Genomic DNA, 9,491 nt, shown 5'->3' with positions numbered 1-9,491 from the left:
ACAGCCGTCTTTATGACTGTTCCAGTAAAACTTATAAACCTATGAACTTTAAAAAAGAAAAACTTGCTGAGATACTGGCTCTTTGTGGCTGTAGTGGGTGGGAGGAAGAACGCCTTGGCCAGGTGTAGTGGGGTCACATTCCCTTTGTCTGCCTATTATTCTGCCAAACAGCATGTAGTGTCTCAGTCTGTTTAATGTCAGGTCGCAGTCAGGGAAGCAAAAACCTGTACAAGGACAGGAGAGTTGAGAAGTTGGCAGGAAGAAACCCGTTTAATGCTGTAGGAGGAGGGAGGAGCATTCGGGGAGTTCTGACCCAAGTGTCTCGTGGACGATGAAAGGTGTGTGCAAAAATGATTGTCTCACAACCATGAGACCGCGAAACGACTTCTTGATGTCTTATAAAGTGCCAGAGCCTTTAGCCGACGTTATCGGCAACAAAAATTTGCTGACACAGATTTTTATTGTTGATGGATCATACACAGACATAATAACAAATGTTTTTTGTAACTGCAGTGCACAACCGGAACATCTAGTGACAGTGTTGTTTGCCAAGACTGTAAAAAGTCTTTTAACAAAGAAGAATATGAGAGGATATGGAGATGGGGAGGAAAAGAAAGTAAAGTGAACCTGAGTGACAGAGCTAAAATGAGATGGATAGAGGAGGAAGAAGGAGATGAGAAAAGACTTAAAAGTGAGGGAGAGTTTGACAAAACAAAAAAAAAATGTTGAATACACATTGTGCAAAGCAGAGCTTTCTTTCTACGGCAGCCCACTTGTCGACATTTTTGTTCACATTTGTAGTTTTTTGTTTAAAATGATGAAGACTGCTGGGATATTAATTTGTATCATTTAATGCATTTCATTTGTTGTGATGGTCTAATCAAGTAAAATGATAAATACATCTGATTAGTTTCAAATTCATATGTTTCAGAGACCATTATTTGAATTTGTTGTGCTGAGACATCAAGGTGACTGTCACAGGTGATGAAAATAGAGCAGAGGAGGGAAAATTAGAGGTGTGAACAGGAGGTGCACCCAAAGGAAGCAAAGACAGACTGAAATAATCATTGACTAATTGAAAAAAAAACAGACCAATTCATTGATTAGCAGAATAATAATGAGTTGCAGCCCTAGTCACAAACACTTAGACTTTTGCCTAGTTTCTTGCAAATTTGAGTCTCCAACAGTTGCAGCCAAGTGAGATGCCACCTTTACCACTTTTGCACAATGCAACAAATTTAAGATCTGTTTTAATGTTTGTGAACTTTTGATGACAGGTACCTCACCACAAGAGGAATCTATCAGGGGGGAATGTGAGCACTGTGATCAATAACATCATGTCTACGCTTCCCAGATACCCAAACCAAGAAGTGGTGCCACAGTATGCCAAATCTCATTCAAGCAATCTTCAGGGATGTAAACTTTGTTTTATGCTTGAGTTGCACATCTACACTCATTGTCCAAGAGAAAGGACACGTGTCCACCTGAACCTGCAGTGGCTCATGGCCCTTCACTGACCTCTGCCCCTACACTGCATCAGCATTGATTTGTCCCAGTGCCTTGTTGTGCTGTCCATCATGCAGCAGGGCAGCACAGAGACCATAAGCAGAGGCAGCTGAATCTGCTTGAGCATCCCACCATAACTGCCCTTCAAGCAGACAAGGAGAAACAAGCCAGAGACGGGCTGTCTGCACCAGCAGCAGCAACAGGCCAACCAACTGTGAATACTGTCAGACCTGCAGTCATCAGCGCTTTCCTATCACAAACCGTGAACTAGAGGTCTTCAGACACCACAGCACTTACCAGCCTCAGCCCCCTGCAGAAGGATGAAAACAAATTTCAGTTTGTTGTTACAGCAAACAAATTTTCCTCTTGATCCTGTCATTTTCATGTTCTTCTCAAGCTTTCTGAATCTTATTAAGAATAATCATGTTGCTGGAAGCGACGCCCAGTCCAGTCCAGTCCAGTGACTCCTGCATGGACACTTTGACAATCAATATGTTTAAAATATTTTCACACACAAATAATACTGGTACAAGAGATGTGATTTAGAAAACTTTAAAATGTCTAATTTTTATGACTTTTCATCTTCTTTACAACTCCCTGGTTCCCAAGCTTTGCGGCCCAAACCTGCTGGCAGAACTATCCAAACATTGCTGAAAAGCCATTTAACACAGAGTCAACTAACATGTTATCTATCATCACTTATTGCTTTCATTTCTCTCTAACAGTGGAGGATAAACATGTTATTGGCAATAGGTTTTAAAGTTGATTTGATTTCTTGATTACTTTTTATTATTATTACTGTTTATTTTTCAGCCCCACTTGGTGTTTCATGACCCACTTGAACTTTGGGAACCACTAGCTTACAGCACCATTACACCCCCTACATTAGTCCACTGTACCCAGTTTTAGAGGATCATGTAAACCAATCTACTCTTTTTATTCCATGTGTGCATCTTGCAGCATTGGTGACTCAGACATAAACCTAACATTAACCTACACAACTCAGTACTTCTCAGTACTCAGTTATATTTGTGATAATATTATCACAACAGTATACAGTATTGTGATTAATTCAATTTAAATTGGAAAAGATAAGGACATGAATGTATCTCCTTCAAAAGATGCTGCCACATCACACTAACATTAAAAAAAGGTCACAACACAAAAACTGTCAAACAACAAAGGCGTTTGGATTTTTGGGAACTTTTAAAAAAGTTTTTTCATTTTATTTGTTTTACTTTGTATTTGGTCAGTTTTACTTTTTAAAGAAACTGTGAGCAATAATTACTGACATTATCATATCTGTACAGTTTATTCAAAAAATGGAGTTAGACGCTATTTTTTTAATTAAAAGTCACTTTGTTTAAGATAAATATTAAAAAAACATTAATAAAAACAGTAGGCAAATTAACATGACACTGCAAAAAATGAATAAGTACACTCACTAAACCTATCCTAAAAATGAAATAAATTCATAATAAAAAGGCTACTTAATGTTGACAGTGTTGATTCTCAGACAGTATAAAACTCCAATAATTTGATGTTTGGAAGGAAAAACAGTTTGTCCAAATATTGTCTTTCAAAGGACCCGTCTGCTCAAATCTCCATTACCTGCACATCCAATCAAAACATGGCTGGATCACGGAAAATTATGATGCTGCTGCTCTCCTAATTGTTTTTTTATTTGCATTTTCAAGAAGCTTCCCTTTGCCCTTACCAGGCTCTGTATATCAGCAGCACATTACCACATAAGCCATAATGAGCCATGACCCAGGCGTCAGGCCACTGTAGGGACTGCAGTACCCCTCATACTGGATGATGACCCTGCTGTGATCTAAAGAAAATCAGCTAGAACCTGGATGTTCTTGGAGAAGTCTACATGCATTCATTAGGAACACAGCAGCCTCGATAGTCTTCCTAGTGCGTGTTAGAACCTGAGAATCTACACCAGCATGTGGTGGGGTATTGGATACCTAGATGGAGCACAGAGGAGAATGGTGCCACTGGAGTTCAAATGCACCTACATGGGCAGAGGGAGTCATTTTGTAAGAGTGCTGCAGGGTGCGTATCACATCAGTAAAGGCTTTGAACAGGAGAAGCATGTTGTACCTGTAATTTGGACTTTATTTTTAAACCTGTATTCTGGACTTTTAATTTGAGCTACTATGATTTGACCCTGTAGTTTTAATTTGAATCAGGTTTGACAATAAAAGTGTATGTGATGATTGTTAAATTGGATATCTGCTGGGGCAAATTTACATTCTTGGATGACTTTTAAATAGTAAATGGACCACATTTATAGAGTGCCTTTTTAACCTCTTCAGGTTCTGCAAAATGTTTCTCACTCACCCATTCACAGTGCTTTTATTATACATTTTACACCACATATGCTGCACTTTATGTTTCACTCATACATCAATAAACATACTGGGGGCAGTGGCAGGTTCATTGAGTTGCCCAAGGACACTTTGGCACCATGTAGGGGCTTGGGATCAAACCCCCAACCCTTTCGATTGTAGGGCAACATCAGCTGTTGCCTCATACTGCATAAGACGAGGAAACAGTTTTGTAGCACAGTTAGCAAATTATCATTTTCTGCTCCGTGTCAGACTTCTTGAAGCTAAAATGTAACCAAATCACATCCGTACCCCCTCGTTTTGGTAAAAGTGTCAGAAGGCGGGTAGACAGAGGCGAACCCAGAACTCATCTTGAAAATGAAACTAATTTATTAAAATAAAATACTAACAAAACAAAATGCTGGCGTGGCAGCAAAGAAAAACAAATATAAAATACAAAATGGCAAGGCAGGCCAAAGCATGGAAACCGACGAGCATGGCAAAGTGAAAGGAACAGAATGACCCAGTCAGGACTGGTGTTAAAGGCTGAGGGAGAGATGATTAATTGGTTACAGCTGTGAACATTACGAGGAGCAGGTGAGGTAGGCGTGGCAGGCGTGACCGGAAAACTACTGGGGAGGTGAATAATGACAGGAGATGAAGAACAAAAACACAAATGTCTCTGTTCTTCTCCATCAGCATCCTCAAAGCAAAGATGGTGTCTATGGTTCTCATTCCTGGCATAAAACCATCCTGCTGCTCACAAATAGTCACCTCTTATCTAAGTCTATCTTCCACAGCTCTCTCCCAGGTCTTCATCATGTGGCTCATCAACTTAATTCCCCTGTAGTTGCTACAGCTCTGTACATCACCCTTGTTCTTAAAAATTAGCACCAGCACATTTTCCTCCATTCCTCAGGTATTTTCTTACTCTCAAAATGCCATTGAATAAGGGAGTCAAAAACCCCAACTGCCATCTCTCCTAGACATTTCCATCCCTCCACTGGTATGTCATCAGGTCCAACTGCTTTCCTCTTCTTCATCCTCTTCAAAGCTTTCCGGGCTTCATCCTCACTAACCTTTTCTACTTCCTGGTCCACAGTTTCTATGACCTCTACTCTTCTTTCCCTTTCATTCTCTTCATTCATCAGCTCCTCAAAGTACTCCTTCCATCTTCTTATCACACTCTCCTTGCTTGTTAGGACATTACCATTTCTGTCTTTAACAAATCTAACCTGCTGCACATTCAGCCAGATCCTTCTGTCTTGCCAGTCAGTACAAGTCCTCTCCCTCCTTAGTGCCCAGCCTCTTGTACAATGCATCATACACCATCTGTTTTGCTTTGCTACCTCCATCTTTAGTATACATTCCATCTCCCTATATTCTTGTGAAGTCTGTGTAAAAGGGGCATATCACTTCATCGAGATCCTTCCAGAGTTTCCCTTTCTCTTCTACATCACATCCAACCTGTGGCTGTGGTGGCGCTTGGATGTATGCATGTTAGTTTTGGCAAAGTTGTTTTACACTGGATGCCCTTCCTGACACAACCCTCCCCATTTACCTGGACACACTGGCTTGTGGTTCCTCGTGGCTGGTTTAAAATCTATCAAGGACATTTGTTTTTAAATCATTTAAAATTTTTAAACATTCAAACATTTTTTTGTTCTCTCAGTCAAAACTGACCATTATAATTTTAATAGTGAAAAAGAACATAATCCTAAAATACTGCTGAAATTTTAACTATATGATAAAAGTACTGTATAATCCCAGTAATAAAAAAGACTTGGATATATCCTCATTCTTTGAATTTAATATGCCTGTAGCCTCAGCAGGGCACTTCTTTTCGTCACTGGATTGCTGCATATTGGTCGTCCCCTTGTCTGGATATTCTGTGTTGTCTTCAGCTTCTGACTCTTTCTTCTCTATAGCATCTTTCATGTCAGGTTCTTGGCTTCTCTCCTCGTCACCAGAACCATAAGTCAAGATAGGGCTGAGGGGCTTAATAACAGTATAATGTTGGTTTTTGTATTGCCTCAGAATGAATTGTGAACAAGGCCATAAAAAACATTATTCCAGAACTGCAAGAAAAGTTCTGTATATGATTGAAACAGTGTTATTGACCAGAACACAATAGGACAATTAAATTCATTTTCAGAGGGTTGAACATATTCTCAAACATTATTTAAGTTGAAAGTAGGCCTACAATGTCAATTGGATAATGTCAACTTGTCGAAACGTGCATGAGTCACATCATGCAGCCACTGTCTCCACCCAAGACCCCAGTATACTGCCACTAGGACAATAATCCTTGAATCAAAAGTGTTCTTCATGCTAAAAACTATCATGAATCTGTCGTAATGTGGAGCCCATTATGTATGCACACCTGACAACCTCACCAAAGACCATCTACTATCTAGATGATTTTTTTTTAAGTCAGAACAGTCTTTATCCATTGTGGAAGGGGCTTTAACTAGGTTTTAATCTTTTCTACAGTTTTACCCTAAGATAACTGTATCATCTGCATATATTAAAATATATATTGTCCAGTTCACAACCAGAAGGTAGCTCATTCATATACTCACTCAACAGAATTGGTTCTAAATTGAGCTCTGTGGGACACCAGTTATTTGTCGGCTTGGAGTTATTAACTATCTGAAAGGCAATTCACTTTTTCGAAAGTGACATTATATATCATGAGTGTCCATTACCTGTGAATAAAAAAGTTACCCAATCTGTGGCATCACTCTAAAGATTTCTGTTTCTGTTAGAAGCCAGGCCAATTTATTTTTTCTGCCTTTGACTGTTCCAAATGTACTTATTTTCCTTATGCCTTGCCTCTTTTGATTAGGTTAATTTAAGCATTATTCTTGTTCTACCATTTTGTAGAATTATAAGTACAGCCCTCCTCTTTTTTCAGTTGCAAACCCCTAAATTAATACCTCCATTTTTCTTTGTCCCTTCTAAGGTAAACATGTCCATTGGACTGTGTTAAAGGACCTTCTGCTGATATAAATGGTTCATTCTCATTTAAACAAATAACTATATTGCCAAAGCAATTAAATACTTATTGCAACATAAATTTAAAAATACTTTCAATGATTTCCCATAGATTTTTGTAATTGTTATATACTGTAACTTTGTTTTGTGTAAGTTCCCAAAAAAGTCCTTTGTTACAAGTCTTCTCAAGCTCATCTGAGGTTGAAAGGCTTAAATGTGGTCTGTGACGTGTGTATTTGATCATCCAGTTTATTTGCCAGCGCAGGTTCACTGGTTTCCAGGCTGAATGAAAACAAAAAAACAACATGTTTGCTGTATCTTTGTTTTTATATAATGTAAGAATGTTAAAAGCACAAATGTCTTTTATTTTTCAAGTACTTCACTGTTGCTAATTTATTGACAACATAAACAAGTGTGCTCAACAATGGTTTTCTTTTATATAAGTTGTAACATTTGTTTGTGCTAAACCTGTTGTGGCCAAATAATGGAAGCTGTTGATAAGTGATAATGACTCACTGGTACCTTAGGCCTTGGCTCCTGTGGTCAAAGTGGTCATTCTGAGGAAATAAGACCATGGGACAGAACTGGAGAGACACTGGAGGGACACTGAGCCTGCATGCTTGGGCACCAATTTGCCTGAAGGCTTCATGGACAAACAAGAGTGAAAAGACTCTTAATCCAGCCATAAAACTATTGAAAATATGGATTTCATGGACCAGCTCACCTTTAATTTGAGAGAATAAACTCATCAGGGGAATCAAAGGGAACCAAGGTTTCAGATGAAACCAGAACTGTTTTGGAATGTGTCCATTTCTTTTTAATGACTTCAGTACCGAATCCACTGTCCGTCTCACCACCCTGAAGGTTTGTTTTTATAATGAACTAAATATGGTGTGTCACTATCTTAAGGGTATAATTTGGTCATTTTTAAAGTGATATTCTGTCTTATCAGCTGTGACATCAGCCATAGAGCATGGAGTTTGGAGAAAGAAGCAAAAAATCTTCATCCAGGCTAGGCTCATTTTTCAGTCTTCTCAGAAACGATATACCAGTGTGAAAAAATTAAAAATGAACCCTCCACACTTTTGCCTGACAGTGTTTGTTTAGTTTGATGTTGTCACAACAGAACAATGGTGCTATGTAAAAGTGTAGCTGTTTAATATTAGCCAATTTAGCATTCTTTCATACAGGTATGTAAGCTCTTGTCTGGTTAGCCATTAGCCGAACCTGGTGAGATAGTTCTGCCCTCTTCTCCAACTGTGTGCTCTATGACTGATGTCATGGCTGATAAGGTACATAATTACTGATAAGGACATCACGCCAAAAATAACTATCCCTTTAATCAAAACTTTAAAAGCAGCGCTAACGACTGACAGAGTCATGGTGGGTTTTATTAGACTTGATAAAGACTGAAATATGTTGCTGCTAAAGAACTGAGGAAGTCCCAACTTCCCTTCACTCTGTTCCTCTTTTTGTTTCTAAACTTGCCTGCTGCTAGAAGCATGTCAGTAAATGGAGGCCTTTTTTTCTTACAATGTTTAAGACATCTGTACACATGCAGCAATAGAAACCTGAAAATGAGCCGATTTTCTGCACAGACTTTACAGAATGTCTACATGTAGGGTGCATACACATACTCACATGTTTTACAATAGAGCAATACAGTAACTACATATTTTGTTATAAACACATCTGCCTTTTTTTGAATGTTTTGCTCACATTTACTCTGCCTGGATACTTGAAACTGGGGATAAGTTTGAATGGATTTGGTAGAAAAAACAGTGGGACTTGGTCTTTGTTAAGCTCTGTAACAAGTCCAGCTTTTATCAGCAATACAAGGGAATAAAAACTGCAAATAAACTTTGTAGTAATGTTGGGTTGATACAGAATGATACAGAATTTGGCTGTGGATCAGCAGTTCGAGCAGTCATCCTCCAATGAGACAGCTGGAGGTTCGATTCCACCAGTATGCCACATGTTGAAGTGTCCCCCTGGGCAAGACACTGAACTCCTCATTGCCTCCAATGTGTGCCCCATCGGTGTCTGGATGTGATCTAAAGCCCTGATTAGACTTCATAGAATGATGTTTCAGATTAACATAGCAGACCTCACTTCATCTAAGCCACCTGCCTCTGACTTCCCTGAGGATCCAGCACTCTGCGTTTCTGTGGTCTGAGACCGGGGTCCAGATATTATCTTTACACCCATCTTCCTCCAGAATGTGTCTGGCCCCCCGGCACCGCATAGCAGGACATTATCTGTCCGGATCACTACAAGGAAAGTTACAAAAAACAGAAACACAAAAAACAGCTGTAATAATTCAAATCTCAAACTGATCCCCTGCCTAAAGGAACTTTTAGCCCCCAAGTCACTTAAACTGGCTCTTTTAAATACCAGATCTCTCTGTGCTAAAGCTCTATTAATTAATGATTTAATCACCGAGCATAATATTGATGTTTTATTTCTGACAGAAACATGGCTGAATGACAATAATGAAGCAGTCGAACTAATTGAATCAGCGCCTCCTACGTACAATTTTTTAAGTGAGAAGAGAAAACACAAAAAGGAGGAGGCGTGGCTTCAATATTTAAGAATACCATAAACTGTAGTAAAATCTCTTTGGGAAATTTCACGTCTTTTGAGTATCTTGGA

Source organism: Kryptolebias marmoratus, linkage group LG16 (genome assembly GCF_001649575.2).
Source record: "Kryptolebias marmoratus isolate JLee-2015 linkage group LG16, ASM164957v2, whole genome shotgun sequence".
Classification (NCBI taxonomy): Eukaryota; Metazoa; Chordata; class Actinopteri; order Cyprinodontiformes; family Rivulidae; genus Kryptolebias; species Kryptolebias marmoratus.
This window is presented reverse-complemented; position numbering follows the sequence as displayed.